Here is a 19,555-nt window from a genome sequence, read left to right on the forward strand (position 1 = left end):
TCATAGCTCACTGCAGCCTTGAACTTGTGGGTTTGTCATTTTCATGCCTCAGCCTCCCAAGTAACTGAGCCTACACTGTAGCTGGCTAATTTTTTTCTTAATTTTGTTGAGAGAGTCTCACTATGTTGTCCAGGCTGGCCTTGAACTCCTGTCTTCAAGCCATTCTCTTGCCTCAGATTCCCAAAGTTCTAGGATTATAGGTGTGAGCCACAGTGTCCCGCATCCACTTTGTTTTAAGTGAAGTTCTCTCTCTCTTTTTTTTCTTTTTGAGACAGTCTCACTCTGTTGCACAGACTGGAGTGCAGCGGCTGGATCTCAGCTCAGTGCAATCTCTGCCTCAAAGGTTCAAGTGATTCTCCTGCCTCAGCCTCCTGAATACCTGGGATTACAGGAGTGTGCCACCATACTCGGCTAATTTTTGTATTTTTTTTTAGTAGAGATGAGGGTTTTGCCATGTTGGCCAGGCTGATTTCAAACTCCTGACCTCAGGTGATCCGCCCACCTTGGTCTCCCAAAGTGCTGGGATTACAGGGGTGAGCCACTGTGCCTGGCTGAAATTGGTGTTTTTTTTTTGTTTTTTTTTTTTGAGAGTTTTGCTCTTGTTACCCAGGCTGGAGTGCAATGGCGCAATCTTGGCTCACCACAACCTCCACCTCCTGGGTTCAAGCAATTCTCCTGCCTCAGCCTCCTGAGTAGCTGGGATTACAGGCACGCGCCACCATGCCCAGCCAATGTTTTGTATTTTTAGTAGAGATGGGGTTTCACCATGTTGACCAGGATGGTCTCGATTTCTTGACTTCGTGATCCACCCACCTTGGCCTCCCAAAGTGCTGGGATTATAGGCGTGAGCCACCGCGCCCGGCCGTAGAGACAGAATTTCTACGCATTGGTCAGGCTGGTCTCCTACCCCTGACCTCAGGTGATCCGTCCACCTCGGCCTCCCAAAGTGCTGGGATTATAGGTGTGAGCCACCGCACCCAGCCAATTTTTGTATATTTTAGTAGAGACGGGGTTTCTCTATGGTGGTCAGGCTGGTCTGGAACTCCTGACCTCAGTCGATCTGCCCCCATCAGCCTCCCAAAGTGCTGGGATTACAGGAGTGAGCCACCACGCCCAGCCCTTGAATCTGTTTAAAGGAGAAGCAGCCGTGGTAGTGCTTTGTTCTCCTAAAGCCTCACTTAGGTTAATACCGTCTTGGTTAGGTGCTACTAGCTCTGAAGCACAAAGCTCTTTGATGTGTGTGTGCTAGTAATGGAAGTGGAGCTTCTAAAACAAGTTCTTTTAGCTCCACAAACTTCCCCTGAATTCCTTCAGGCAAAGATTCCTAGCTTGGTCTTGTACTCAGACTTCTTTCTTCTATTTGGAGGAAAACCAAAAACTTCTCTTCTCCTTTTTAGAAGTAACATTTGAAAATCATATGAAAGGGCCGGGCGCGGTGGCTGAAGCCTGTAATCCCAGCACTTTGGGAGGCCGAGGCGGGTGGATCACGAGGTCGAGAAATCGAGACCATCCTGGTCAACATGGTGAAACCCCGTCTCTACTAAAAATACAAAAAATTAGCTGGGCGTGGTGGCGCGTGCCTGTAATCCCAGCTACTCAGGAGGCTGAGGCAGGAGAATTGCCTGAGCCCGGGAGGCGGAGGTTGCGGTGAGCCGAGATCGCGCCATTGCACTCCAGCCTGGGTAACAAGAGCGAAACTCGGTCTCAAAAAAAAAAAAAAAAAAAAAAAATTAGCTGGGCATGGTGGCACATGCCTGTAATCCCAGCTACTCAGGAGGCTGAGGCAGGAGAATCGCCTGAACCCAGGAGGCGGAGGTTGCGGTGAGCCGAGATCGTGCCATCGCACTCCAGCCTGGGTAACAAGAAACTCCGTCTCAAAAAAAAAAAAAAAAAGAAAATCATATGAAAAGAAGTCCACCTTAGCCTATAGGCATTTAAGTCACAAAGCACCATGAATCATTCTGTCATGTAAGAACCTGCATTTCCAACTGATGCCTAACCTAGTTCCTGACCCAGAACAGGCATTCAGTTAATATTCGGTGAATGATTGAGGCAGTACCTTGGGATCTGAGGATAGTCCTTCCTCTAAGCAAGCCTTGTCCTCTTGGAACAATTGACTACTATTGCAGCAACTAGAGTGAAAGGCAAGAAGATTTCATCTTAACCAGTGTGGCTGAGTATAGAAGGAAAGGTGATACCTTAGGCTACCAGCTATTAAGGTTGTAGTGTAAACCTTGTTGTTACATTAAGAAACAAATATACAGTGAATGCATTTATCAGTGTGCAAGTGATAAGATGTACCAGATGTCTTGTGTTGCAGAGCCTGTTTCCTTCTCTTCTTCCACCTTCTTTTTTCTGGAAATATAATGGTGGTATATTTGCTTCTGACGATGCTGATTCCTATTCATTGAAAATGCATAGGCAGATAGCATGATGCTATAGGGTACGGGGAATATAAACATTAATAAGACCTCTTATCTTCTCTACCTTTTCAGAATAGAGTCCATTTTATTCAAGCTAAAATTTCTGGCTGAGCATAGTGGCTTAAGCCTATAATCCCAGCACTTTGGGAGAGAGTACAGTGACACAATCATGGCTCACTGCAAGCCTTGAGCTTCCAGACTCAAGCTATCCTCCCGCCTCAGCCTCCCTAGTAGTTGGGATAGCATGTTACCATGCCAGGCTAATTTTTTAAAAAGTTTTTAGTAGAGAAGAGGGTCCCACTATGTTGCCTAGGCTAGTCTTGAACTCCTGGGCTCAAGGGATCCTCCTGTTTTTGGCTTCTCAAAGCGTTGAAATTACAGGCATGAGCCCCTGTGTCTGGCACTGTTTTCTTTCGGGTTGTGTGTGTGTGTGTGTGTGTGTGGTTTTAAGGAGCAGAGTGGTTTTTTTTGTGTTGTTTTGTTTTTTTAGTCAGAGTCTTGCTCTGTCTCCCAGGCTGGAGTGCAACGGCGCCATGTTAGCTCACTGCAACCTCTGTCTCCTGGGTTCAAGCAATTCTCCTGCCTCAGCCTCCTGAGTAGCTGGGATTACAGGTGCCTGCCACCATGCCCAGCTAATTTTTGTATTTTTAGTAGAGACAGGGGTTTCACCATTTTGGCCAGACTGGTCTTGAACTCTTGACCTCGTGATTTGCCCACCTTGGCCTCCCAAATTGTTGGGAGGCATGAGCCACCGCGCCCAGCAAAAAGCAGAGTGTTTAATAGGCAAGAAAGAGAAGAGAAGGCAGAAGGAAGAGGCTCCCTGGTACAGAGACAGAGGGAGAGGGAGCTCCAAAGCCAAAAGAGGAGGTCCCCCACCTTTTTTTTCTTAAGATGGAGTCTCGCTCTATCACCCAGGATGGAGTGCAGTGGCACGATGATCTCGGCTCACTGCAACTTCCCCCTCCCGGGTTCAAGTGAGTCTCCTGCTTTAGCCTCCCGAGTAGCTGGGATTACAGGCACCTGCCACCATGCCTGGCTAATTTTTTTGTATATTTAGTAGAGACGGGATTTCATCATGTTGGTGATGGCCCCGAACCTCATGATCTGCCCGCTTTGGCCTCCCAAAGTGCTGGGATCACAGGCATGAGCCACCACGCCATGGCTGGCCCTCAATTTTTTTTTTTTAAATTAGCTAGGCGAGGTGGCTCATGCCTGTAGTCCTAGCTATTCAGGAAGCTTAGGCTGGAGGATAGTTTGAGCCCAGAGGTTTGACACTACAGTGAGCTATAATCATCCCACTGTACTCTAGCCTAGGTGACACTCCAGCCTGGGTGAGAAAGTGAGACCCTGTGTTTTTCTTTTCTTTTTTTTTTCTTTTTAATAAGATGGGGTTTCACCATGATGGCCAGCCTGGTCTTGAACTCCTGACCTCAGGTGATCCACCCACCTCAGCCTCCCAAAGTGCTAGGATTACCATCGTGAGCCACTGAGCCTGGCTGAGACCCTGTGTTTTAAATAAGTAAATAATGAAATAAAATTTCCAGTTAATGTAATGTGGTAGAATGAGGCAGGGCACGGTGGCTCACACCTCTCATCCCAGCACTTTGGAGGCCTAGGCTGTCGGGTCACCTGAGGTCGAGTTCAAGATCAGCCTAGACAACATGGTGAAACCCCCATCTCTACTAAAAATACAAAAGCCAGGTGTGGTGGTGCACACCTGTAATCTTAGCTACTTGGGAGGCTGAGTCAGGAGAATTGCTTGAACTGGGGAGGCAGAGCTTGAAGTGAGCCAAGATTGCACCACTGCACTTTAGCCTAGGTGACAGAATGAGACTCCCTCTCAAAAGTAAAAAAATAGCCGGGCACGGTGGCTCAAGCCTGTAATCCCAGCACTTTGGGAGGCCAAGGCGGGTGGATCATGAGGTCAAGAGATCGAGACCATCCTGGTCAACATGGTGAAACCCCATCTCTACTAAAAATACAAAAAAAAATTAGCTGGGCATGGTGGCGCGTGCCTGTAATCCCAGCTACTCGGGAGGCTGAGGCAGGAGGATTGCCTGAACCCAGGAGGCGGAGGTTGTGGTGAGCTGAGATTGCGCCATTGCACTCCAGCCTGGGTAACGAGCGAAACTCCGTCTCAAAAAAAAAAAAAAAAGGCTGAGGCGGGTGGATCACGAGGTCAAGAGATCGAGACCATCCTGGTCAACATGGTGAAACCCCGTCTCTACTCAAAATACAAAAAATTAGCTGGGCATGGTGGCACATGCCTGTAATCCCAGCTACTCGGGAGGCTGAGGCAGGAGAATTGCTTGAACCCAGGAGGCGGAGGTTGCTGTGAGCCGAGATCGCGCCATTGCACTCCAGCCTGGGTAACAAGAGCGAAAACTCCGTCTCAAAAAAAAAAAAAAAAAGTAAAAAAATAATGTGGTGGAATGGGAAAAGAACGTTTTAAGAGTCTGAATGGTTAGAATCCTGTCTCTGCTACATACTAGCTGTGTGACTTTGGCCAGGTTATTTTCTTTAATCTCTAAAATGGAAATAATTAATACTGTGTGTGTGTGTGTGTGTGTGTGTGTGTGTGTGTGTGTGTTTTTGAGACGGAGTTTTGCTCTTGTTACCTAGGCTGGAGTGCAATGGTGCGATCTCGGCTCACTGCCCAACCTCCACCTCCTGGGTTCAGGCAATTCTCCTGCCTCAGCCTCCCGAGTAGCTGGGATTACAGGCACGTGCCACCATGCCCAGCTAATTTTTTGTATTTTGAGTAGAGACAGGATTTCACCATGTTGACCAGGATGGTCTCGATCTCTTGACCTCGTGATCCACCCGCCTCGGCCTCCCAAAGTGCTGGGATTACAGGCGTGAGCCACCGCGCCCGGCCTATTAATACATGGTTTTTTTTTTTGTTTTTTTTTTTTTGTTTTTTTTTTTGAGACGGAGTTTTGCTCTTGTTACCCAGGCTGGAGTGCAATGGCGCGATATCGGCTCACCGCAACCTCCGCCTCCTGGGTTCAGGCAATTCTCCTGCCTCAGCCTCCTGAGTAGCTGGGATTACAGGCACGCGCCACCGTGCCCAGCTAATTTTTTGTATTTTTAGTAGAGACAGGGTTTCACCATGTTGACCAGGATGGTCTCGATCTCTCGACCTCGTGATCCACCCGCCTCGGCCTCCCAAAGTGCTGGGATTACAGGCTTGAGCCACCGCGCCCGGCCAATACATGTTTTAATGGAAATTATGAGGCTTAAATGAGAACCTAAGCAAAGCATTTCATTTTGTGTTCAATGAATGCCAAAGCCAATGTAATACCTCATCCAGCCTTCCTTCCTTCATTCCTTCCTCCCCCCTCCTCCTCCGCCTTCTTCTTCCTTCTTCTTCCTTCCTTTCCTTTCTTTCTTTCTTTTTTTATTCTGATGTGACTCTAGCAGCCTTATATTTAAAACTCAAGAAGGAATCAACTGCATTCCATAACAGCTAACTATGCAGGTCCACCCAACCAAGATATGTATGTATGTATTTATTTATTTAGAGACAGAGGCTGGAGTACAGTGATGCGATCTCAGATCACTGCAAACTCTGCCTCTCAAGTCCCAGCAATTCTCCTATCTCAGCCTCCCAAGTAGCTGGGATTACAGGTGCCCACCACCACGCCAGACTAATTTTTATATTTTTAGTAAAGATGGCGGTCTTACCATGTTGGTCAAGCTGGTCTCAAACCCCTGACCTCAAATGATCCACCCACCTCAGCCTCCCAAAGTGCTGGGATTACAGGTGTGATACACTGCACCTGGCCATGAAGGTATTTTTTAAACTACCAATTCACTCTGAAGCCCATTCATCTTCAGCATCCCACAGATGAAGCACATGTTCCACTTAGCTAGGTAATAAAGTGGCACACACTTTGTGCCTCTGATGTCACAGGACGGCTGCCTATAAAACTAGACTTCTGTTGCTGGGCTCCAGTTTCATTCTCCTAGGTCATCATCCTTATCTAGGAGAGCAGTTGTCTGAGCAACCTCTAAGTCATGCTCATACTGCTCTCTCAAAGCTGGGTCCATGATGTTGAAATAGTGAACCCGAAGTTTCTCTTCAAAGAATCAGTATATCCATATGTTCAGCTCTCTTATTCTTTAATTCAACATTTTAAAGTTTAACTTCCTTGTAGTTTCAGTAAACAACCTTTTCCACCAGTTCTAATCAGTAGTTCACATCTGTTCCCCTGGTCCGCTGCTCCATGCTGACTCATTCCAATCACCTGCTTTGGTCCTGCTCCAGTCACCTGCTTTGACCCCTGGCTACCTGCTCTGACCTACCTGTAACCGTCCTTCCCACCAAGCTACCCACCCTGCCACTCCAGCTCCTACCTCTGATCCCTTTAAAAATAACCAATGGGATTAGTCTAGACTGCGCGGTCTAACCCTAGCCATTAGGGGGATGACACAGCAGTAGGGGTGACCTCTGTCAGGAGTAAGTACCCCTTCCCGTTCCTTGTCCAGGTGTGTGCTCTCCATTGTTCCATCTGAGCCGCACCCTTCTATAGAAGTAAATTGCCTTGCTAAGGAAATTCGTTTTTGTTTTTGTTTTTTTGTTTTTTTTTTTTGAGACGGAGTTTCGCTCTCGTGAACCAGGCTGGAGTGCAATGGCGCGATCTCGGCTCACTGCAACCTCCGCCAACCTCAGGCAATTCTCCTGAACCCAGCCTCCTGAGTAGCTGGGATTACGGGCATGCACCACCATGCCCAGCTAATTTTTGTATTTTTAGTAGAGACGGGGTTTCACCATGTTGACCAGGTTGGTCTCGATCTCTTGACTTTGTGATCTACCCTCCTTGGCCTCCCAAAGTGCTGGGATTACAGGCATGAGCCACCGCACCCGGCCCCTTTTTTTTTTTTTTTTTGAGACAGAGTTTCACTCTTGTTACCCAGGCTGGAGTGCAATGGCGCGATCTCGGCTCACCGCAACCTCCGCCTGCTGGGTTCAGGCAATTCTCCTGCCTCAGCCTCCTGAGTAGCTGGGATTACAGGCACGCGCCACCATGCCCAGCTAATTTTTTGTATTTTTAGTAGAGACGGGGTTTCACCATGTTGACCAGGTTGGTCTCGATCTCTCGACCTTGTGATCCACCTGCCTCGGCCTCCCAAAGTGCTGGGATTACAGGCTTGAGCCACCGCGCCCGGCCGATGAGGTTTCACCATGTTGACCAAGATGGTCTTGATCTCTTGACCTTGTGATCCACCCACCTCAGCCTCCCAAAGTGCTGGGATTACAGGCGTAAGCCACCACACCCGGCCAGGCTAGAAATTCATATTTGATTGCTACTTTTGCAGCACTGAAAATTGTACTTATAACAATGACAGCCTCCGGTAGGGGAGAGCGGGGGTGCAAACCCCAAGTTAGAGCCTCCAATGAGCTTCCTAGCAAGCCAGAGAAAGGGCTTTTCAAAGTTGTAGTTACTTTTGGCAGTAATGTCATAGTACTGAAGATTATTCTTTCAGTGGAAGACAATAGATTTTGTCTTCACTTTCCTGTCGTTAATATCCGCTTCGTTGCCACACAACACCAGGTGATGTTTTCACACACTGGCACCAAATCTCTATGCCAGTTGGGCTCATTTTTCTATCTAACTTTTGATTTTACATCAAACATTTTGATGGCACACTGGACTATGGCTTAGATATAATAGCCATCTCTCAGTTCACCACATTTCTCCTGGCTGGCTGTATCCCATTTATTGAACTTAATATGTCCTCTTTTGGTGTGGAACACTTGGGTGATGAACCTAAACACCCAAGGTGGCTACATACTTCTCAAATTCACCAGACAAATGTCGTTTCACGAAAGTAGTTTTTCCAGTACCACCACCATCAACCAGTACAAGTTTGAACTAGACCTGGGGCTCTCCCTGGGAAGCCATCATGGCATTCCTTCCAGAAGCATCTCCTGCCTGTCAGACTGAGTGGCTCTAACTTTTTTTTTTTTTTTTTTTGAGATGGAGTTTCGCTCTTGTTACCCAGGCTGGAGTGCAATGGTGCGATCTCGGCTCACCGCAACCTCCGCCTCCTGGGTTCAGGCAATTCTCCTGCCTCAGCCTCCTGAGTAGCTGGGATTACAGGCATGCGCCACCATGCCCAGCTAATTTTTTGTATTTTTAGTAGAGACGGGGTTTCACCATGTTGACCAGGATGATCTCGATCTCTCGACCTCGTGATCCACCCACCTCAGCCTCCCAAAGTGCTGGGATTACAGGCTTGAGCCACCGCGCCTGGCCCAGCTCTTCCTTTTTTCAAGCACTGTCCCTAGCAGGTGATCAGTTGTTTGTCACCTTGTCCCTGATTAGTTACCTTTCTAGAGCTAGTAGAATATGTAAATATTTAAAGGATGCTGGGTTGGGTTCGGTGGCTCATGCCTGTAATCCCAGCTCTTTAGGAGGCCAAGCAGAGAGGATCATTTAAGTCCAGGAGTTTGAGACCAACCTGGGCAACACGGTGAAACCCCATCTCCACAAAAAAAAAAAAAAAAAAAAGCCAGGTGTGGTCACTTGCATCTGTAATCTCAGCTACTGGGGAAACTGAAGTGGGAAGATTGCTTGAGCCCAGGAGGTCTAGGCTGCAGAGAGCCGTGATTGCATCACTACCCTCCAGTTTGGGTGACAGAATGGAGACGGTCACAAAAACAAAAACAAAAAACAAACAAAAAAATTCTCTAAAATTATATGATCCTGACTCAGTAATCATTAACAATTTTTTTCCTAACAATTTGTTAATAAATATAATTTCTAGGCTAGGCATGGTGTCTCATGTCTGTAATCCCACCCTTTGGGAGGCTGAGGTGGGTGGATCACTTGAGGTCAGGAGTTCAAGACCAACCTGGCCAACATGGTGATACCCTGTCTCTACTAAAAACACAAAAATTAGCTGGACATGGTGGCATGGGCCTGTAGTCCCAGCTATTCAAGAGGCTGAGAAAGGAGAATTGCTTGAACCCAGGAGGCAGAGGTTGCAGTGAGCCAAGATTATACCACTGAACTCCAGCCTGGACAACAGAGCAAGACTCTGTCTCAAAAAAATAAGGAAATATAATTAATTAATAAGTTTCAGAATATGGGTCCATGGTAAAAAGGTTCTAATTGACAAAACTGTTGGAAATGGGATAAAAAATGAAGTTGAGGGCCGGGCGCGGTGGCTCAAGCCTGTAATCCCAGCACTTTGGGAGGCCGAGGCGGGTGGATCACGAGGTCGAGAGATCGAGACCATCCTGGTCAACATGGTGAAACCCCGTCTCTACTAAAAATACAAAAAATTAGCTGGGCATGGTGGCACGTGCCTGTAATCCCAGCTACTCAGGAGGCTGAGGCAGGAGAATTGCCTGAACCCAGGAGGCAGAGGTTGCGGTGAGCCGAGATCGCGCCATTGCACTCCAGCCTGGGTAACAAGAGCGAAACTCCGTCTGAAAAAAAAAAAAAAAAAGAAGTTAAAAAAAAAAAAAAAAAAAGGATGCCTTCTTGGGCTACCCAGAGGTAAAGAAAAAAAAAAAAAAAAAAAAAAAGGATACTAGTCTTGAAACTTACTGTTTGAGCATAAAGATTTAGAAGTGGTTTCTTAGACCAACTATATTGGCAAAATAATCGAGAGACTACTTCCGGGATATAACGTATCTGCCTACTTTTTCAATTTAAACACTGTAAAGTGTTGTTTGTTTGCTTGTTTTGTTTTCAATATCAAGATCCTGGGTAACCTTCAACTATATGTATATTTAATACATATATATTTATTTTTTGAGACAGAATTTTGTCACCAGGCACCAGGCTGGAGTGCAGTGGTGTGATCTTGGCTCACTGCAACCTCCGCCTCTTGGGTTCAAGCAATTCTCCTGCCTCAGCCTCCCTAGTAGCTAGGATTATAGGCGCCCACCACCATGCCCAGCTAATTTTTTGTGTTTTTAGTAGAGATGGGGTTTCACAATGTTGGCCAGGCTGGTCTGCAACTCCAGATGTCAGGTGATCTGCCTGCCTTGGCCTCCCACGTGCTGGGATTATAGGCATGAGCCACGGTGCCTGGCTATATGTTTATATTTATTTGCCTGTCACTTATCATTAAGAGGGTTCATAATGAAGACTTTCTTCCAAGAGTTATTGACTACCCAATTGAAATTTTGTAGTTCAGCTTTTGTGTGTTGTTTTCTCTGAATGCATAAGTATTTTTCTTTTTTTTCTTTTCTTTTTTTTTTTTTTCTTTTTTTTTTTGAGACGGAGTTTCGCTCTTGTTACCCAGGCTGGAGTGCAATGGCACGATCTTGGCTCACCACAACCTCCGCATCCGGGATTCAAGCAATTCTCCTGCCTCAGCCTCCTGAGTTGCTGGGATTACAGGCACACACCACCATGCCCAGCTAATTTTCTGTATTTTTAGTAGAGACGGGGTTCCACCATGTTGACCAGGATGGTCTCGATCTCTTGACCTCGTGATCCACCCACCTCGGCCTCCCAAAGTGGTGGGGTTACAGGCTTGAGCCACCATGCCCGGCCAAGTATTTTTCTTAGAAATATTCCCTCGGCTGGGCGCAGTGGCTCATGCCTGTAATCTCAGCACTTTGGGAGGCCAAGGCAGGGAGGATCACTTGAGGTCAGGGGTTCGAGACTAACCTGGCCATCATGGTGAAATCTCGTTTCTACTAAAAATACAAAAATTAGCCGAGTGTGGCAGCGTGTACCTGTTATCCCAGCTACTCAGGGGCCTGAGGCATGTGAATTGCTTGAACCCAGGAGGCAGAGGTTGTAGTGAGCCGAGATTACACCACTGCACTCCAGCCTGGGTGACGGAGTGATACTCTATTTCAGAAAAAAAAAGGAATGTGTATCCTCAAGCTCTCGCTTCTTTTATCTTGAATTGGACAAAATTTTTTATTCCCAGAAATGTGGTTTAAATTTTATTTTATTTTATTTTATTTTATTTTTATTTATTTATTTTTTTTGAGACGGAGTTTCACTCTTGTTACCCAGGCTGGAGTGCAATGGCGCGATCTCGGCTCACCACAACCTCTGCCTCCTGGGTTCAGGCAATTCTCCTGCCTCAGCCTCCTTAGTAGTTGGGATTACAGGCACGTGCCGTGCCACCATGCCCAGCTAATGTTTTGTATTTTCAGTAGAGACGGGGTTTCACCATGTTCACCAGGATGGTCTCGATATCTTGACCTCATGATCCGCCCGCCTCAGCCTCCCAAAGTGCTGGGATTACAGGCTGGAGCCACTGCGCCCCGCCATGTCTAATTTTTTATTCTTGTTTTTGTAGAGAGGGAGTCTCACTATGTTGCCCAGGCTAGTCTCTAACTCCTGGCCTCAAGTGAGCCTCTGGCCAAAGCCTCCCAAAGTGCTGAGATTTAAGGCATAAGCTACTGTGCCCAGCCATTTATTATTTCTTTGTGTTGGGAACATTCTGAATCTTCTCTTCTAGCTATTTGGAAATATACAATAGATTGTTTTTTATTTTTTTTTATGGCTGGGTGTCAATAAAACTTTATTATTGGACACTGATATTTGAATTTTTTGTTTGTTTGTTTGTAGAGGCGGGGCTTTGCTGTTTTGTGTAGGCTGGTCTCAAACTCTTGGTCTGAAGCAATCTTCCTGCCTTGGCTCCCAGAGCACCTGGCTTTTACTAATATGTCTTTTACAACTTGATTGCTATCATTATGAACGCTGATATAGCTGGAAAAGGTCTCTTCCAAAAATATATTCCCGAAATTTTGTGGTAAAGTCAGCATTTCTCCCAACATTAAAACTTCTGCACCATTAACAGTTGAAGGATCATCTCTCATCAGCTGGTTAAAGAGATCACCAGGTAAGTCTTTCTCTTCACAAGTTACTGGGATATTGGTGAATAAAGTAGGCTTAGTCAGCCGCATCACTTTCAGCGCCAGCAGGTGCTCCTGTTTAGGGGGATTCACTTCCATTTTGACCGATACTTTTGACTCACGGCCTACGGGGGCTGGACAGGTTCAACTTGGCCCAGAAGAAAACGGAAAACCTCGCCTTGGGGAAGACCAAGAGTCAAACGCACACTCGACTTCTCTCTGGTGGTTGTACCTTAAATTCTCTTACTATGTCCTTTACAGACTGGCTTCTTTTCGCCAAATCCATCTCTTTTATCTTAGAAACCTATACTATACATAAAGTACTTTGTTTTCTATCTGCAGTCACACATCTCGACTTCAGGAACCCACCCCTCGGCAACAATACGCACAGATTATTGTTAACTATAGTTACCCAATTGTGCTATTAAGCGCTAGAATTTATTCCTGCTATGCAACTGTATTTTTGTACCCATTAACCTCTTTATACCTCCTCGCACCACACTACACTTCCCAGCCTCTGGTAACCACCATTCTATCCACTACTTCCGTGAGATCAAGTCTTTTAGTTCCCACATATGCATGAGAACATGGAATATTTTTCTTTTTGTGCTTGGTTTGTTTCACTTAACATAATATCCTCATGTCCCATCCATGTTGCTGCAAATGACAGGATTTCATTCTTTTTTTTAGTGGCTGAATAAGATTGCATTGTGTGTATGTACTGCATTTTCTTTACCCATTTGTTGATTGACATAGATTGATTCCATATTTTGGCTGTTGTGCATAGTGCTGCAATAATACGTAGTGACAGAAATATTTTCAATGTTTATTCTCTTTACCAGACTCTTACCCCATTTTCCCTTTTGGGTGGTCTAGCTCACTCTGGACATTTGCCTCTATGAGGATGATGTTATTTTTTATTTTTTATTTTTATTTTTTACAACCACCGTGTTGGATGATGATGTTCTTTCTTTTTTTCCTTTTTTTTTTTTTTTGGTGACACTGTCACAGGCCGAAATGCAGCGGCAGGATCTCAGCTCACTGCAACCTCCGTCTCCCAGGTTCAAGCAATTCTCCTGCCTCAGCCTACCGAGTAGTTGGGATTATAGGCACCTGCCATCTTGCCTGGCTAATTTTTGTATTTTTAGTAGAGACGGGGTTCCGCTCTTGTTGGCCAGGCTGGTATCAAAATCCTGACCTCAGGTGATCTGCCCGCCTTGGCCTCCCAAACTGCTGGGATTGTAGGCGTGAGCCACCGGTCCCGCCCGAGGATGACGATGTTCTTACAGGTTTGTGTAATTGTAATCTTCCTTATGGTTATACTTCCTGGATGCTTAATTCAGCTCGGTTGAGCATCACATATATTTGTGGAATAAGGGGGTTTACGACCAACAGCAGTAGATAAAAACTGAGCATGTTAAATGTTAAGTAACTGAAAATGCTTTCGGCCGGGCGCGGTGGCTCACGCCTGTAATCCCAGCACTTTGGGAGGCCAAGGTGGGCGGATCACGAGGTCAAGAGATCGAGACCATCCTGGCCAACATGGTGAAACCCCGTCTCTACTAAAAACACAAAAAAAATTAGCTGGACGTGGTAGCGCGCCTGTAGTCCCAGCTCCTTGGCAGGCTGAGGCAGGAGAATTGCTTGAACCCGGGAGACAGAGGCTGCAGTGAGCCGAGGTTGCCCCACTGCACTTCAGCCTGGCGCCTGGTGACGGAGTGAGGCTCTCAAAAAAAAAAAAAAAAAAAAAAAAAAAAAAAAGATCGGGACCATCCCGGCCAACACGGTGAAACCCCATCTCTACTAAAAATACAAAAAAAAAAAAAAAAAAAAAAAAGCTGGACGTGGTGGCGTGCACCTGTGGTCCCAGCTACTCCGGAAGCTGAGGCCGATCGCTTGAACCCAGTAGGCGGAGGTTGCCGTGAGCCGAGACTGTGCCACTGCACTCCAGCCTGGCGACAGAGCAAGACTCTGTCTCAAAATAAATAAATAAATAAAATAAATAAAATAAAAATGCTTTCAAGACAGATCAGTTTTACAAAATGAGAAACCCGGAAGGGGACAAACTACTGGAGTTTTCAGGGAGGAAGCGGGACCTGGGAAAGCGGCGAGAGAAGGGAAAAAGGGAAGATTAACTTTCTTTTTTTTTTTTTTGAGACGGGGTTTCGCTCTTGTTACCCAGGCTGGAGTGCAATGGCGCAGTCTCGGCTCACCGCAACCTCCGCCTCCCGGGTTGGAGAGCCTCAGTTTCCTGAATAGCTGGGATTACAGGCACGCGCCACCATGCCCAGCTAATTTTTGTATTTTTTAGTAGAGACGGGGTTTCACCATGTTGACCAGGATGGTCTCGATCTCTTGACCTTGTGATCCACCTGCCTCGGCCTCCCAAAGTGCTGGGATTACAGGCTTGAGCCACCGCGCCCGGCCAAGATTAACTTTCTTAACCTTTATTAATTATCGGGGAGGAGTATGAGGAGTCAATCCTAATGCGCTGAGGTCTTCTCTATTTGGAGGTGACAACCCTGTTCGCGCTATTTTGGGACATGGGGTCACCGGCCGGATACGGGTCTAAGTCCCTGCCACCGGTCTCTCGCGCTATTGCCGAGCCAGTTTTTCCGTCTAGTACAGCTGGCCCCTAGCAGGTCCCAACCTGACCCCGGCCCGCCCCGGCGCGCCCCGGCCCGCCCCGGCCCGGCTTTGGGTCCGCCCCTCCTCGCCGCGCCCCGCCCCTGCCGCCTGGGCTTTGGGCCCGCCCTGCCCCGCCGACTCGCCCTTCGGCTCAGGCACCTGCCTGGCCGCCCCGCGCGGCGGGGTCCTGAGGCGCCTCGGGGACGCACAGCGATTGGCTGCTACTCGCGGGTAGAGCTCGGCTCCCCGGCACTTGACAACCGCAGTCTGCAAGAGGCTGAGCTGAGCGGTCCCCGGGCCGGGTGGGGCGGACGCGAGAAGGACGGACTACCGAACTGATGGATTGACGCGCGGGCGGTAGGAGGGAGGATCGACGCCAAAGCCAGACCGCCGCCCTCGCGCTCCCGCCGCAACCCAGAGCCGGCCGCTCCGGGGCCCTGGCCGCCGGCCTCCTAGCTGCGTTCTCCTCCGCCGCTCCTCCGGGCTTGCCCTGGAGCCCCCAGGTGAGTGCGTCCGGGAGGCGGAGTCGGGGTCGGGCCGCTGCACACCTCGGGTTGCCATGGTCACCCGTCGCCTCCTGTCACTACTTGACACGGCTCGGACCGGGCGGCCCCGAGGACGGTGTTTGCGTCCCGGAGAGGGGTCTTGAGCAGGCTTGGGTGCCGACTGGGAGGGAACTGGGGTCGTGGGTGAGGCCCCAGCATTGCGGGATGAGGACCTGCGAACTGCTGGGCTCGGGTTCGAGGCCACCGCTCCTGGACCACACCTTTCCCACACTACCAGTCGGATTCTGGGAGCACAGCGACGCCCCTCGCCCTGGCACTGAGAAGCAAGTTAGCGCGAGGTTCGTGCCCATCTCGCTGCCGCGCCGATTCTTCCTTCCTCGCCCCTTGGCCGAACCAGTGCGAGAACTGAGGGGAGCGCTCGCGTCCCTTTCTGGACACGCCTTGGCCGGGAGGAGGAGAGGGAGCAGCGGGGCTGGGAGCCCCGCGAGGGCCGTGTTTGGCCTTTCTTACATCAGTGGTCTATGGTAGCAGGCCTTTGGGGGTCTGGGTGTGGTCGGGAAGAGGGGCAGCCACTCGATTTAGAACAGGGATTGGGCTGGAGGGGCGCCTGCGTAGAACGCAAGGTTCTTGAACTCAAAGGGTTAAGCCGCTTCCCTTTATTGGGGAGAAAAATATTGGGACTCTAGCTCTGGGGCGAGGCCTTGGGCAAAGGGGGCAGGGGCGAGGGGAGGCCGGGGCAGCATTTGGGCTTTTGACCAGATGATTTTTCCTTCTCTGTACCCAGAGGTGCAGTTAGTAACCGTGCGTGGTATCTGAGGGGACCATTTTTTTTGTTTTTTTTTTTGGCAACTTCGTTGTCTCTGCATAATGAAGGGAGAAGTCTTTGTTCCACCCAGATTCATAGGTTGTGATCCTAATTCTTATTTCTCTCTTTGTTGTAGACTCCGTAGAATACCTCAAAAAGTTAATGGCACAGAAATTAACATGTAGGTTTAAAAAATGCTATATATCTTTTTTCACAGTGAATCCAAGTAGAATTTTTTTTGTGTCCAGTGTTGGCATATGTTGCATTGACGTTTAACTAGGAAGGAGAAACGCCTAAGAGCCCATTTTCTTTATATGGCATATTTTCGAGGTCTCATTTAGGAAGAAGATGAAATGAATAATTCTACCTTAGGTTTAAGAGGTTAGGGTAGATTGCTTCCAATAGGAAGGAAACATTATGACACGGTAATGGAAAAGTCAAGTAAGTCACAACAGTATATTGTTAGGTGAAAAAGCCAAAACCCAAACACTTGAATTTGGTTGCTGTTACGAAGATGAAAAAAATTTTAACCTGTGTTTATTTCTCACTCGTCCACTTCCTGGTTTTTTTTCTCCCTTAAAAACCAGTAATATTAAAAATGTATCATAAGAGAACAGGGGTACTATCTTGTTACTGCTTACATAATGGTGTTCAACTTCTTTTCCTGTTTGTGAAGCAGAATTTATCAGTTATTTAATGGACAGCATGTGAAATGTTTAATATATGCTGCAGTTTCAGAAACACTTCAGGTATTAGAAGATGCGAAGTTTTCCTTAGTAGATCAGTAAGCTGAAAAATCAGATTATCTGGATTTGAGCTTTGTTTTGCTGCTGATTGCATTCTTGAAAGAGCTACTGACCCTCACATTGACTGATTTCTCATTCTGTAAAATGATGATAATGCTTGCTATTGTTTTAGTCTGAGAATGCGTTCTGAGTTCAAAGAATTTTGGAAGGCATTGTTGATTACATTTTTTTTTTTTTTTTTTTTTGAGACAGAGTCTCACTCTGTCATCCAGGCTGGAGTGCAGTGGCATGATCTTGGCTCGTGGCAGCTTCTGCCTCCTAGGTTCAAGTGATTCTCCTGCCTGAGCCTCCCAAATAGCAGGGCTTACAGATGCCCACCACCACGCCCAGTTAATTTTTGTGTTTTTAGTAGAGATGGGGTTTCACCATGTTGTTCAGGCTGGTCTCTTAACTCCTTGACCTCAGGTGATCTACCTGCTTCGGCCTGATTGCAAGCATTAGCCACCACACCTGACGCTCTATGTTATTTTTCAAAAGAAGACTTGAACCCAGGTCTTCAGATTCCAAATCCAATGCTGGCCCACACCTGAGGATACTCTGGTTATGAGACTGTTACACCGAATAGCCAAAACTTGCATATTTCAACTAATTTTTCTCTGTGTTGAGTTTCTGTTCAAGTGAAAAGAGATCCTTAGAAAAGCATTTATGCCAGCCAGGCACGGTGACTCACACCTGTAATCCCAGCTACTCAGGAGCCTGAGGCAAGAGAACCTGCGAGCGGAGGTTGCAGTGAGCTAAGATTGAGCTTGCCGCTGCACTCCAGCCTGGGCGACAGTGAGACTCCGTCTCAAAAAAAAAAAAGGGAGATTAATAAATATTTAGAGGAGCGTGACAGGAATGGGAAAGGATCTAGAAGCTATGTTATGGTAAAGAATGGTTTTTGTGGGCCGGGCGCGGTGGCTCAAGCCTGTAATCCCAGCACTTCGGGAGGCCGAGGCGGGTGGATCATGAGGTCAAGAGATCGAGACCATCCTGGTCAAAACCCCGTCTCTACTAAAAATACAAAAAATTAGCTGGGCATGGTGGCGCGTGCCTGTAATCCCAGCTACTCAGGAGGCTGAGGCAGGAGAATTGCTTGAACCTGGGAGGCGGAGGTTGCGGTGAGCCGAGATCGTGCCATCGCACTCCAGCCTGGGTAACAAGAGTGAAACTCCGTCTCAAAAAAAAAAAAAAAAGAATGGTTTTTGTAAGGATCAGTTAAACAACGAATGTAAGTACCAAGTAGTTTTTGCATTGTAAACAAAGCAGTTAATCCTGTTTTGGGGATTTTACTCTAGTTGGTACCTTGATGTGGATTAGAACCTTTGAGCTCTAATCCTTAAATATATATATATATATATATTTCATTTTCATAGTTCTTTTTTGCTTTAAAATTAAAAATGGAGCCAGGCGAGTTAGCATATAGTCTTAGCTACTCAAGAAGCGGAGGCAGAAGTATCACTTGAGCTCAGGAGTTTGAGGCTGTAATGTGCTATGATCAAGACTGAGAATAGCAACTGTGTTCTAGTCTGGGCAACATAGTAAGACTCCTTCTCTTTTTTTTTTTTGAAATGGAGTTTTGCTCCTGTTGCCCAGACTGGAGCGCAGTGCTGTGATCTCGGTTCATTGCAACCTCCGCCTCTTGGGTTCAAGCGATTCTCCTGCCCCAGCCTCCTGAGTAGCTGGGATTACAGGCAAGCGCCACCACGCCCGGCTAAGACAGGGTTTCTCCATGTTGGTTGGTCAGGCTGGTCTCCAGCTCCTGACTCCAGGTGATCCACCTGCCTCAGCCTACCAAAGTGCTGGGATTAAAGGCATGAACCACTGCACCCCCGACTTCTTTTCTAAAAAAAAAAAAAGGGTACAAAATTAAAAATTGGCTATGTGTGGTGTCTCAACACCACACACAGAGATGGGGTGAAACCCCATGTCTGCTAAAAATACAAAATAACCATGCGTGGTGGCAGATGCCTGTAATCCCAGGTACTTGGGAGGTTGAGGCAGGAGAATCACTTGAGCCCAGGAGTCAGAGGTTGCAGTGAGCCAAGATTTTGCCACTGCACTCCAGCCTGAGCGACAAGAGTGAGACTCTCTCTCAAAAAAAATTAAAAATTGTATTCATGTAAGAATTGTAGGTATTAACATACAAGTAATACATGAATATATGTTGGTTGTTAACTCTTCCGATAATCAAACTACAAAGAGTAAAAAATAAAAAGTCTCTCTTTAACCCTTTTCTCCTCCTAGATCCCTGCCTTACACCCCAATCCCATTCCTCTCTTCAGAGATAAGCACACTGAACAGTTTGGCATGCATCATTGCAGACGTTTCTTTTTGTGTGTATGTGTGTTTTTGTTTGTTTGTTTGTTTTTGAGATAGGGTCTTACTCTTTTGCCCAGGCTAGAGTGCAGTGGTGCAGTGTCGGCTAACTGCGGCTTCCACTACCCAGACTCACACAATTCTCCCACCTCAGCCTCCTGGGTAACTGGAACCTCAGGCGCGCACCACCACACTGGGCTAATTTTTTGTTTTTTTGTAGAGACAGGGTTTCGCCATGTTGCCTACGC

At 47.3% G+C, this 19,555-nt stretch overlaps 1 protein-coding gene and 1 pseudogene across 5 annotated transcripts in view; one reads left to right on the forward strand and one right to left on the reverse strand.

Moving 5' to 3' along the window:
* Window positions 1-6,379: 6,379 nt before the first annotated feature.
* Window positions 6,380-8,332, reverse strand: LOC120360508 (GTP-binding nuclear protein Ran-like; annotated as a pseudogene).
* A 6,731-nt stretch (window positions 8,333-15,063) lies between these two features.
* The window catches only part of WDR47 (WD repeat domain 47), a 73,842-nt gene continuing 69,350 nt past the window's right edge, over window positions 15,064-19,555 (forward strand). For 2 of the 5 annotated variants that reach the window (XM_074381308.1, XM_003933391.4), the window contains exon 1: window positions 15,065-15,395. The gene's annotated coding sequence lies outside the window, so the exon portion shown is untranslated. Of the gene's footprint in view, window positions 15,396-15,461; window positions 15,737-19,555 lie in introns of those variants that run through there. The other 3 variants (XM_074381306.1, XM_010343984.3, XM_074381307.1) reach the window with 3 other exon arrangements.

The sequence above is a fragment of the Saimiri boliviensis genome, chromosome 11 (genome assembly GCF_048565385.1).
Source record: "Saimiri boliviensis isolate mSaiBol1 chromosome 11, mSaiBol1.pri, whole genome shotgun sequence".
NCBI classification, from domain to species: Eukaryota; Metazoa; Chordata; class Mammalia; order Primates; family Cebidae; genus Saimiri; species Saimiri boliviensis.